We start from the raw sequence: 10,936 nt of genomic DNA on the forward strand, positions 1-10,936 counted from the left end.
CTCATTATGCCTCCAAGTTCGTGAAAGATGAAGAGGATCGTGTCTACTTCTACAAGAACAAGTTGAATCCTAAGGTGGAAAGCATGGTGAGAAGAAGCTCAACTACCTTTGTGGAAGTTTATGATGATGCTATTTGGGCCGAAAGCTCTTTGAAGGCCATTGAAGAAGAATCCAAGCCCCACTCCTCTTCTCATTCTTACCGTCCTGACTTTCATGGCAAGAGACCATTTGTACCTTCTACTTCCAACTATGCCGACAAGAGGAGGTTTGTGCCAAGGATACAAGACCATGGAGGACAAGAACCAAGAGCTCAAGAACCAAGAGGACAAGCTCACACCTCAACTAATAGGCTTAAGAAAGACCGTAAGTGCTACCATTGTAGGCAAGCTCTACACCCCGGAATTGGATGCTATGGCAAGCCCTTGACTTGTTTTCATTGTGCGAAGCCCGGACATCGTGCCGTGGATTGCCCCGAGAAGAAGGATGCTCCTACTCCAAATACTAGGCCAAGAGGAACCATCTTTGTCATGAGTCGAGCCGAAGCCGCCGCTCATCCTGATATCATTACGGGTATGTTCTCAATTCTTGATCAACCTTGCCTTATTCCTTTTGATACCGGTGCATCTTTATCCTTTATATCTTCCAAGTTTTCTGAAAATTAGCTCTTGAACCCATTCCTAGCGAGGAAACTTCTATATCTTTACCTTCCGGAGAAATGTCCTCTTGTTCCCTTTCTTTCTCCGACATTCCTATCTCTATTTCGGGAACCTTACTCCCCGCTAACCTACTTCGTTTTCCCCTTAAGGAATTCGATGTAATTTTAGGTGGATTGGTTGTCAAAGTTGATGTTATCTTTTCACAAACTTGACTCCCTTTTGAGTTTAAAAGCGAAACTTTTACTTTTATATTGGCTTTTGTAAAAGGAAAATTTGAATAGATTACCTTTTCTTTTGATTTTAACGTTGATCGGAAGTTAGAACTCATTATTAGAGACGTTTAATAACTTGTTCTACGCTTGTTGGCGAATGATTTTTGTTTTAAATTTGTCCTTGACTTGGAAAGTTAGCGTTCTTGTGTGCACGACAAGAGCAATTTCGTTCCATGAATGAGGCTTGTACTTTTGAAAACTCTTCATTAATGTTTTTGAAAGTATTTTGATTTTCGATTTACACAAATGATTTGCCTTTTTACCTTATCTTTGATTTGGAATGTGATGTTCTTGAATACGTAACGAGAACACTTTCGTTCCTTTGATGAGAATCTGGTTCTGTCGAAAATTTTATTTGAAACTTTTGAAAGAATTTTTATTTCTTACTATTTGTAACCTTTTAATGTTTTGGTTACCAATTTCAAAGGTTCAGTTTTATTTTTATTTTTATAACCTTTCATTTCTACTTTCAAGTTTCGAGGACGAAACTTTTTAAAAGATGGGGTGATTGTAACACCCGCGAATTTCTCATTTTGACATTTAAAATTTATTTAACCATTTAATTACTTTATTTTATATTTTTGAATTATTTAATTTAATTGGATTTATTCTTAAACAAGATTTTTATAAAAGTAATATTTAAAGCTTAAATTATATAAAAATACGTGTTTTAGTCGGATAGTAATAATAATTGTTCCGGGTGTAATTCCAGAGCAGTTATTTGTTACCACCCGTGCTTGTAGAATGACGTCTTTGGTTGACTCCTCCTTGCGGTCTCCTGAAACAATGAGCAAACTGAGGGCTCGGCTTTGGGCCGAGCGAACTCACTCCGACGCTCAAGTCAGTAAACTTAGAAAGATAAGTTGTTGTTACTTGGTGAAGTATGTATTGTAGAGAGATAAGGAAGATATTACCAGATGAATAGTGATTCTTAGGTTAAATTGTGGATCCTCTATTCAATGAGAGTTGAGGAGTATTTATAGACTTTCACCTTTTGTCACGTAGTGGCCAAGTGGCCAAGTGGCTAGCAGGTGGAAAGACTGATCTACCCCTCGGCCGAGGGACCTATGGCAGGCCGGCGGGCCCTGTTGACTCACCGCCGAGGGGTCTTGGATATGAGTTCGCGGATGTGTGCCCCGGTGGCTGATTGCCCGGCCGGGACCCATCCGACAGCCGGCGACAGCCTCGTCGGTTAAGGCTGTCTAAGCCGTTTGACTTCTTTGTGGATATCTTTGACCTTGCTCAATATGTTGGTAGTCGTTGGTGCGAGAATATGCCCCATCAATTTGCCCCCAGCGTAGTCTATGCCGTGGTATGGGCTCCGATGTACGTTGAGCGTATATTCTGCGTAAGACCAAATTTTACGCCGGCTTCTTCTACCTCGGCGTGACTCTGCTTAGGCCGTACCATATCCCCCTCCACATGGTTGTGTAATGGACATCCGATGTGGAAAAGGCAATGACGCCGGCCGAGACCAGGGTTGAGAGTCTTAGGTTGTTTCGATGCCCCCGGCCGGTGCTTTACGGCTTGGTTGATCATGTGGTCGGAGGAGAGACGGATACTTAGGAATTTGTTGAGGAAGATGAACAGGCAGAGAGATATGAAGGGGCGTGTTGAAGACGCTTGGTCACTGTTTCATTGATTGACCTTCAACTGTTGCAACGATTGACATTCCGTGGTTGCATGTTCGACACGTGTCTGTTTGTTGATTGGCTGACGTTTCATGGGCTGTGCCCTGATTGGTCCCTCTTCATGGGCTTTCCTCTATAAATAGGGTACTTAGTCCCTGAAATTGGCCACCAATTTCATTTTCTCAAAAACTTTCTTCTTTCTAGCCCTTGTGACGAAACCTCTCTCTAGCTTTCAGAATCATTACTCCGGCGTGGCATTTTTCTTCAAGGTAAACAAATAAATTCTCTTTTTAACTCGTAAGTTTTGTTGTAACATGTCTTCTGCTGGTGCTGGACCTAGTAAGCCTGCGCCGGGGGGTTCCCCGTCGCGTCTTGATGAGGAGGAGATACTAAACGCCATCCCGATAAGGTTTGGGGGCCCTAGGTCTCCGTCTCTTGATGTCGATCCAAAAGCTCCGGAGGGTGGGGAGGATGATGATGTTGATGATGACTGTGAGGAAGGGATCCCTTCTGGTGAAGAGAGGCCGCATATCCTGGACCACGGCGAGGCGTGCATGACTGGTCCTAACCGTGCCTGGACCAATAAATTCGCCAGTTGTTCCGGTGGAACTCTTTTCGAGGGTCATTTCTACTTCGGTGAGGGGTACAAAATTGTTATCCCTGGGAAGGGTCAGTGATGTGACCATAATTGGCGCATATTTAGCCCCCGAATTACCATTGTTTCTATGCTTTTTAGTGCCTATTTGGGTCATTTCTTATCTTTAGTTCTTTGTTTTGCATATTCTTTGAGATTTTGATCCCTTGGTAGGAAAGGAGTAAGAATCTTGCATTTTCATGGCAAAACAAGGCTAAATTGATCATATTCAATGACCAAGCATCAAGGAGAGACAAGACTAGAAGGCCTTTGTACATAGCATAGTAGAAGAACATTGTTGAGAAAAGGATCCTTGAGTCCCCAAGGAAATCCCCAAGGAATTCGTGAAGAAAAGGGAAGAAAAAGAAGAAGGAAAGTTGCTGAACTACAATCCGAACGGATTGTAGAGAATCCGTCCGTCCTCGCCAATCCGAGCGTCCCACAAAGGAATCCGCTCGGATTCCCCTCGCCAATCCGAGCGTCTTGCCCAAGAATCCGCTCGGATTCCTCGGCCAGATCCGGCCGTCCCGACTCCCATCCGCACGGATCGCGGCCAAAGACAAAGACGTTTTCATTCCTCAAGCATCGATAAGAGAAGCCCTTCTCTCGGATAATTCCGGAGGCTCCTTGCTCAACTTAAAAAGTGTAATTACTAGTTTAGCCCTTAGTTAACCCTAATGCATCCTCCCTAATTTTCACTATAAATACCCCATTAGTCTAATTAGAGGAGCATGTTCTTCTTATCAATAATTAGTGTAGTTAATATCAATCAAATCTCTCTTCAATATTATAATCAAATATTAATCAAGTTTTAATCCAAGTTTTAGTTCTTTAATCTCTCTCTTGTTCTTACTTTATTTTGGGTAATTGAAGATTATTTGGGTTATTATTGGGGGATTGACAACCTCTCAATCTAGGATTCAAGTACTTCTATTATTCTTGCTTTATTATTGGAATCATTAGTAGGTATAATCTCTTAATCCCTTTTTAATTATTGCTAATTACTTTCATTTATTCATCATGTTTCATTATGTTAGTATGATTGACAACCTTTCTAGCATGATCAATATGATAATGAGTGAGTAGTCTCTTAGCTAGGGTTTAATGGGTGATTAGGGAAACCAACATGGGGAATGATTCATGCTTAAATTAATATGCTTTCATATCTTATTTGCTTGCTTGTTTTGATCTTAATACATGCACATGTTATATTTGATGAAATGCTAAGCCTATGAATCCTTGCATTTACTATCATCTTCTATCCTTTCAACTTGACTTGTAAGACATAACCCAACTCGAGTCTTGTTAGACCATGCATGTGTTAAGTAGGGAAGATTAAGTCGACTTGTAGGTGTTGTACAATCCAAGAGATTCGGCTCAGGGACCCAAACTTTCCTAGGATTGTAAGATATAACCCAACTCAATCCATCACAACAATAATTGCTTGCTTATAATTTGAGAACATGTTTGTATGATCATATCCCATGATTCCCCTATGAACCCATGACACCCTAGTGCTTTTAATCAATTGTTTACACCCTTATTTTATTTATCTTGTTAGTTTATTTTCATTGCTATTTTAGTTTAGTAACCTTCTACATCAACCCAATTTGTGACACCCCTAGACACCACTAGTTACAATAGAATCTTCATTTCAATACCCGTCCCTTGGGATCCGACCTTTACTTGCCTCTTTACTAATTGTAGAGTTGTTTGTGAAGTATAAATTGTGTTTTGTATCGACCATTGACCAACGACCACATATGCTTAATTGTGAACACGAAATGGCTCCGATCAAAAATGGCGCCGTTGTCGGGGACGGTGTTTAATTGATTTAAGATTTCTTTTATTGTTTTTAGTTGTGTCTTTTTCACCTTGGGAAGTAAAACTCCTCAAGGTTTGTTCTAATTGTTTTTGAGTTGTTTGATATTTTGCATGTCTAGAAGGTTACAAAGAGATTTGTTACCTTTTGACCGTGAAATCGAAAGAACCTTGACGAATAATAGGAGACTTGTTAGGAGGAATTTGGGAGGTGTTGGTGAAGTTGTTCAACCCACTAGTGAGTTTGTCAATCCTTTCGCAATAGAAGGAGAAGAGAACCCATTAAACAATACCACACAAAATCCACCTACAATGCCTAAATTCTCGTCACACTCTATACCCACCGAGGAGGATCTACCAAATGGTACTCCTACCCCACAACATCTTACCGGAAACTTTATTGCCAAGTCCGCCTTCATTCAACTAGTTGAGAGGAGCCAATTCGGGGGAATGCCTAGTGAGGACCCTCATTCTCATATGGAAACCTTTTGCGATTATTGTGAAGCTATCTCTCAAACGGGCGTGACTCAAGACCAAATAAGATGGGTCTTATTTCCTTTTTCGTTAATCGGCACCGCAAAGCAATGGTTGAAGGGCCTTGATAAGGCCACCCTTGGAATAGATTCTTGGAAGAAGCTAGCTCTAGCTTTCTACAAAAAATTCTACCCACCGGAAAAGACCAATATGCTAAGAGCTCAAATTACGGGTTTTAAGCAAAGGGATGAAGAGTCTTTGTATGAAGCTTGGGAGCGGTTCAAAGGTATTTGTCGCTCATGTCCTCACCATGGACTTAGCGAATGGTTTTTAGTGCAACAATTTTGGAATGGTTTATATGAAGATTCTAGGAACATTCTCAATATGGGATCAAATGGAATGTTCACCGAAGTTGATGACAATCAAACATGGAACAAGATTGAGGAAATGGCGGTCCATAATTCACAATATAGTAGGCCTCGCAAGGCTACTAGAGGAGGAAAGTATGAAGTGGACACCGTTACTCAATTGGGTGCTCAACTTAGTGCTCACATTGACACAATCAACTTGAAGTTTGAACAAGCTATGGCTAGACTTGAGGAAAACTCAAAATCATCAAAACATCATGTCAATGCCATGACGGCATCCTCATCAATCCCAAGCGGGATATGTGAGAATTGTGGAACCTTGGGTCATGACTCAAGTGAGTGTAGGGGAACAACCGAACAAGTTAATGCTTTCCAAGCTTACAAAAGTGGTACCCCTTATTCAAATTTTTACAATGAAAACACCAAGTTCCATCCAAATCTTTCATACAAAAGCCAAAATGTCCAAAACCCTCAAACAACATACACTCCACCACCCATGAGAAATCAAAATCAAAGACCCTTTTTCAATCAAAACCAAGGTTACCAAAATCAAAACCCATACAATGACCAAAGTTTTGATGTCCAAAAAGCGGTCCTCCAAATGCAAAAGAATCAACAAGAATTTTTTACCCAAATGCAAAAAGATAGCCAAGCAAAAGACACCACCATCAACAACATTCTAGCTCACACCAAGATGTTGGAAACACAATTGACCCAACTAGCATCTTCAAGCTCACAAAGACAAAAGGGGCAATTACCACCACAAAGTAATCCCCCTAGACATGAAACGGTTAGTGCCATTCACTTGAGAAGTGGTACAAGATATGAAGCACCGAAGAAGCAAGTTGAGGATGAAGTTGTGAGAGCTAGTGAGAATGAAGTTGTGGTGCAAGAAGGGGAATCATCAAAAGAAGAAAGCTCAAAGAAAAATGAAGACAAAGCCAAATAAAAGGAGCCCATTGTGATTAGACTTCCTTTTCCAAGTCGTCAAGCCAAGCCTAAATTTGATGATCAACTTGGGAAGTTCATGGAGATTGTGAAGAACTTAGAAGTCTCAATTCCTTTCACGGAATTAATCAATCACGTTCCGGCCTATGCAAAGTACATGAAAGATATCCTCACAAAGAAGAAGTCAATCCGGAAACTTGAGACTATCGCCTTCACCAAGGTGAGTAGTGCAATACTTCAAGGGAGTTCACCTCCAAAGTTAAAGGATCCGGGAAGCTTCTCAATACCGTGTACCATTGGCGACACAACGATCAACAAAGCCTTATGTGATCTAGGGGCTAGTGTGAGTGTCATGCCGTACTCGGTAAGTAAAAGGTTGGGAATGGGAGAGCTTAAATGTACCAATATCACTCTTCAAATGGCCGATAGATCGACGAAGACACCGCTAGGGATATGGGAAGATGTCCCCGTGCGAATTGGGAAGTTTTTCATCCCGGTGGACTTTGTCATTGTTGATATGGAGGAAGATTCCAACTTTCCAATCATCTTAGGAAGACCTTTCCTACACACATGGTGCGGTGATTGATGTGAAACATGGAGAACTCACTCTAGAAGTGGGAGATGAAAGCATAACTTTTAATCTTGACAAGACCATGAGAGCTCCTCGTTTGCATGAGCCATGTTTCATGATTGATCATTATAGCCGAAAAGATGAAAAGAAGAAATCGGAACTCCAATGGAGGAAGAAAGTTGAAGATGCTCCATTCAAAGAGCAAGTGAATTTTGACAAAGAGAGCTTGCAAAGCTCATCAAAATCAACCAAGGAAGAAGAAGATGGCCTCATTGGCCAAGAGAAGAAATTGGGAGAGTTGTCTCCATCTAAGCAAGAGATTTTCAATGATCAACTCAATGAAGTTTGTGGTCTTTGGGACGACGAATTTGAAGGGATCTTTAATCCCTACATTGGGCATGCCATCGATCATGATCAACAACAAGGGCCACGGTCTATTGAGGACCTCTACCATAACAATGAACAAGCTTTTGACTACTTCTTCAAGGTGTTGAGCAACATCAACAACACCTTGAACATGCCCCCTTGACATCTCATCAAGAATGAGAGTTTGGTGGAGTCCTCCCTAAACCACCACTTGTAAATATTTCTAACTCCCTAACTTACATTTAATTTTTGTATTGCATTTTTGTCATTTATGGATTTATTTTTACTTTGATCAAAATAATTGTCATGTAAGAGAGAAGTGAGGGAGGGACTAATGATTTTAATTGATGTGTAGTGCTTTACCTTAGTGTGGGGATGGCAATTGCCTAGGCTATTCATGCCTTAGTAGTGCCCCCGCAATGAAGAACACAAGATTTGAAAGAAAGAAAGAAAGAATGATAAGGGAATGCGTTGGTGCACGGATGGGCCGAATCCGTGTACACAAGGACCAATCCGAGCGGATTCCTAAGAATCCGCCCGTCTGCAGAGGATCCGAGCGTCCTGTTGAGAAGACGCCCGTCTTGGGGCTGAGCTGAAATTGCAAAAATTCTTGATGTTGAAGAATCCGAGCGGATTTGAAAGACGCCCGTCTCACGAAATCCGTCCGTCTTTTGAACAATCCGCCCGTCTTGCGGTGAAGAAAAACAAAGAAAAATCTCGGACAAGAATTCGTCCGTCTGCACGAAATCCGCCCGTCTCATCTCGAGAAGAATCCGAGCGGATTCCCAGAATCCGCCCGTCTCTAGGCGGGATTTTTGAAAATTTGAAGGTGAAGAATCCGAGCGGATTGCGCCTAATCCGCACGGATTGTCCCCCGTCCTAAAATTGTCGAGTTCTTTAAATACCCACCCCACCTTCATTCATTCATTCATTCACTCATAAACACTACCCATAACATCAAAACCCTCATCCTCTCCATCTCAAAAACAAAAACCCTCAACAAAACTCACCAAAATCAAATCAAACCATCTTTCAAATAACAAATCAATCACTCCATCTTCATTAACAATCAAAACCAAGCACAAAATCTTCACCTTTGAATTGATTTTTGTTCTCATAAAGGCAAAGCCTTTCACCTTCAAAATCGATTTGGGCATTCTACAAATTGAAGATTTTTGATCTTTTTCTTGGTTAGTTCATCAAATGGCAAGAACAAAGGGAGCAACAAAAGCAAAAGCAAAGGCAACAAAGGCACCAAAGGCTACAACTCTCTCTCAAAGGCAAAAAGCTCTACAAATGAAGAAAGCTTTGGAAATGGTGGTATCAACACCAAGCTTGGAAGTGCAACAACCTCAACAAATTCCTATGGAAGCATCACCCTCTACTCCGGTAATTAATCAACTCTTGCATTATCCGGAGGTAACATTCATTTCCGATTCCCATAGAAATACATTTGTCAAGTTTGCTATGAAACAAATTCAATCCACCAAATTCATATGCCAAGATGCTTTAGAGAAGTTGGGTGTTCTTGAACAAACAAGAGTCTTTTTCAATGCCATGGGTTTAAAGAAATTGTTTGAAATGAAGGAAGTAACATACCCCTCCCTTGTCTTGGAATTCTTAAGTTCTTTAAAAGTGACAAAAGTTGAGAATAGGGAAAATATTGAGTTTCGTCTAGCTAACACTAGTAGACGCATCACCTTTCCGGAATTGGGTGAAATTTTGGGTCTTAGCGATGAACATAAATTTTATAAGCAATATGGGAAGTATGATCCCGAGCCTCTTTGGGAGGCAATCTCCGGGAAGAAATTTGAAGATTTTAAAGCTTGTCGTGCTCTTTTGGTCCATCATCCGGGCATAAGAATATGGCACAAAGTTGTGGGAAATACCATAATTGCTAGGAAAGACACCAATCATTTCACGGGACTCGATTTTATTCTCCTTGAATCAACTTTGAATATTGGAAGAATTCACACCAAGCCTTACAATTCTTTGAGGCTATTGGTTGATAGATGGCTCCATGTAGATAGTGGGAAGAAGGGTCAAACCGTTATTGTTAATGGCGGCCTTGTCACGGCCCTAGCCAAGCACTTTGATCCTAATTTCAATAAGGATAGCAAGTACAAGGCTAAGGATGGTGGCCATCTTATTGATATGTCCATCTTGATTAACAAGTTTAAGTGGGTTGCTCACAATCCCCTTGATACCAAGTATGGGTGGCTTACAAGTGAGGCTCGATCATTCACTTTACCCGCAAAGATTTGCCGTCTTAGTGTCCACCGGACCAACTATTTACTTCCCCTATCCAAGGAAGCCGAGTACATCATTCAACAACAAAAGGGTGATCATGAAACCCCCTCCTCTTCCATTGTTTTACCTCCTTACCCCTATGATTATGAAGAGTTCAAACCGCAAGGAGTTGAAATTGGAAAAGATTATGTCACTCTTCTTATGCAAGCCATGCACAAGCAAGCTTATGAAGATCGGAAGAATGCATATTTGGCTCAATATCCTCCCCTCCTACATCTAGCTAGGCAAGGACTCCTTGATCCATCTTGTCCTTTGCCTAGTTGGGCGGATAGAGAAGCCTTATTTCCGGGTGCATCAAGGGACGTGGTGGAAGACAATGAGGATGTTGGAAATGATGAGGAGATTGATGATAATATTGAGGAAGAAGCAAGTGGAAATGAAGAAAGAGATGGTGAAGATGGTGAAGATAATGATGAGGAAAGCAAAGAAGAAAGTGATAAGGAAAGTGGCAATGTGACCACTTCTCATGAGGGAAGTGGTGATGATAATAGCATGATGGAAGACTAGCCTTGGAGATTCCTACTCTCCCACGGTTTGTCTATATCTCTTTGTATTTTATTTCATTTTGATCATTGTTGGTTTAGTCCTAGCAACATCAAAGGACTCACACCTCGGTTCCTTTGAGGTGTTCTTTATTGTTCCCATTTTTGTAAAATCCAAAATGACAATCTAGTTTCATGCATAGCATAGTGTGTGCATGAACTCCCCCATGCTTTGACATTAGCAATAGTGTCTTACTTGGTTTGGGGAAGTTAATGCATACACAACGGGAGGTAATTTAAATTATCCTCTCCGTCATAACAAAAACCATGCATCATGTAGTATAGCTTAGTGTAGAATTGCATTTAGTATAGAAATCATGCATCATCTTTGCATAATTTCCAT

The 10,936-nt window shown here is 41.0% G+C and overlaps 1 non-coding gene across 1 annotated transcript; it reads right to left on the bottom strand.

The window, feature by feature from the left end:
- Positions 1–5,698: 5,698 nt before the first annotated feature.
- Positions 5,699–5,805, bottom strand: LOC141634589 (small nucleolar RNA R71). Its single transcript, XR_012539316.1, has one exon. It is a non-coding gene; the product is annotated as a small nucleolar RNA R71 (small nucleolar RNA).
- Between the last annotated feature and the right edge of the window lie 5,131 nt (positions 5,806–10,936).

The sequence above is a fragment of the Silene latifolia genome, chromosome Y (assembly GCF_048544455.1).
Source record: "Silene latifolia isolate original U9 population chromosome Y, ASM4854445v1, whole genome shotgun sequence".
In the NCBI taxonomy this organism is placed as follows: domain Eukaryota; kingdom Viridiplantae; phylum Streptophyta; class Magnoliopsida; order Caryophyllales; family Caryophyllaceae; genus Silene; species Silene latifolia.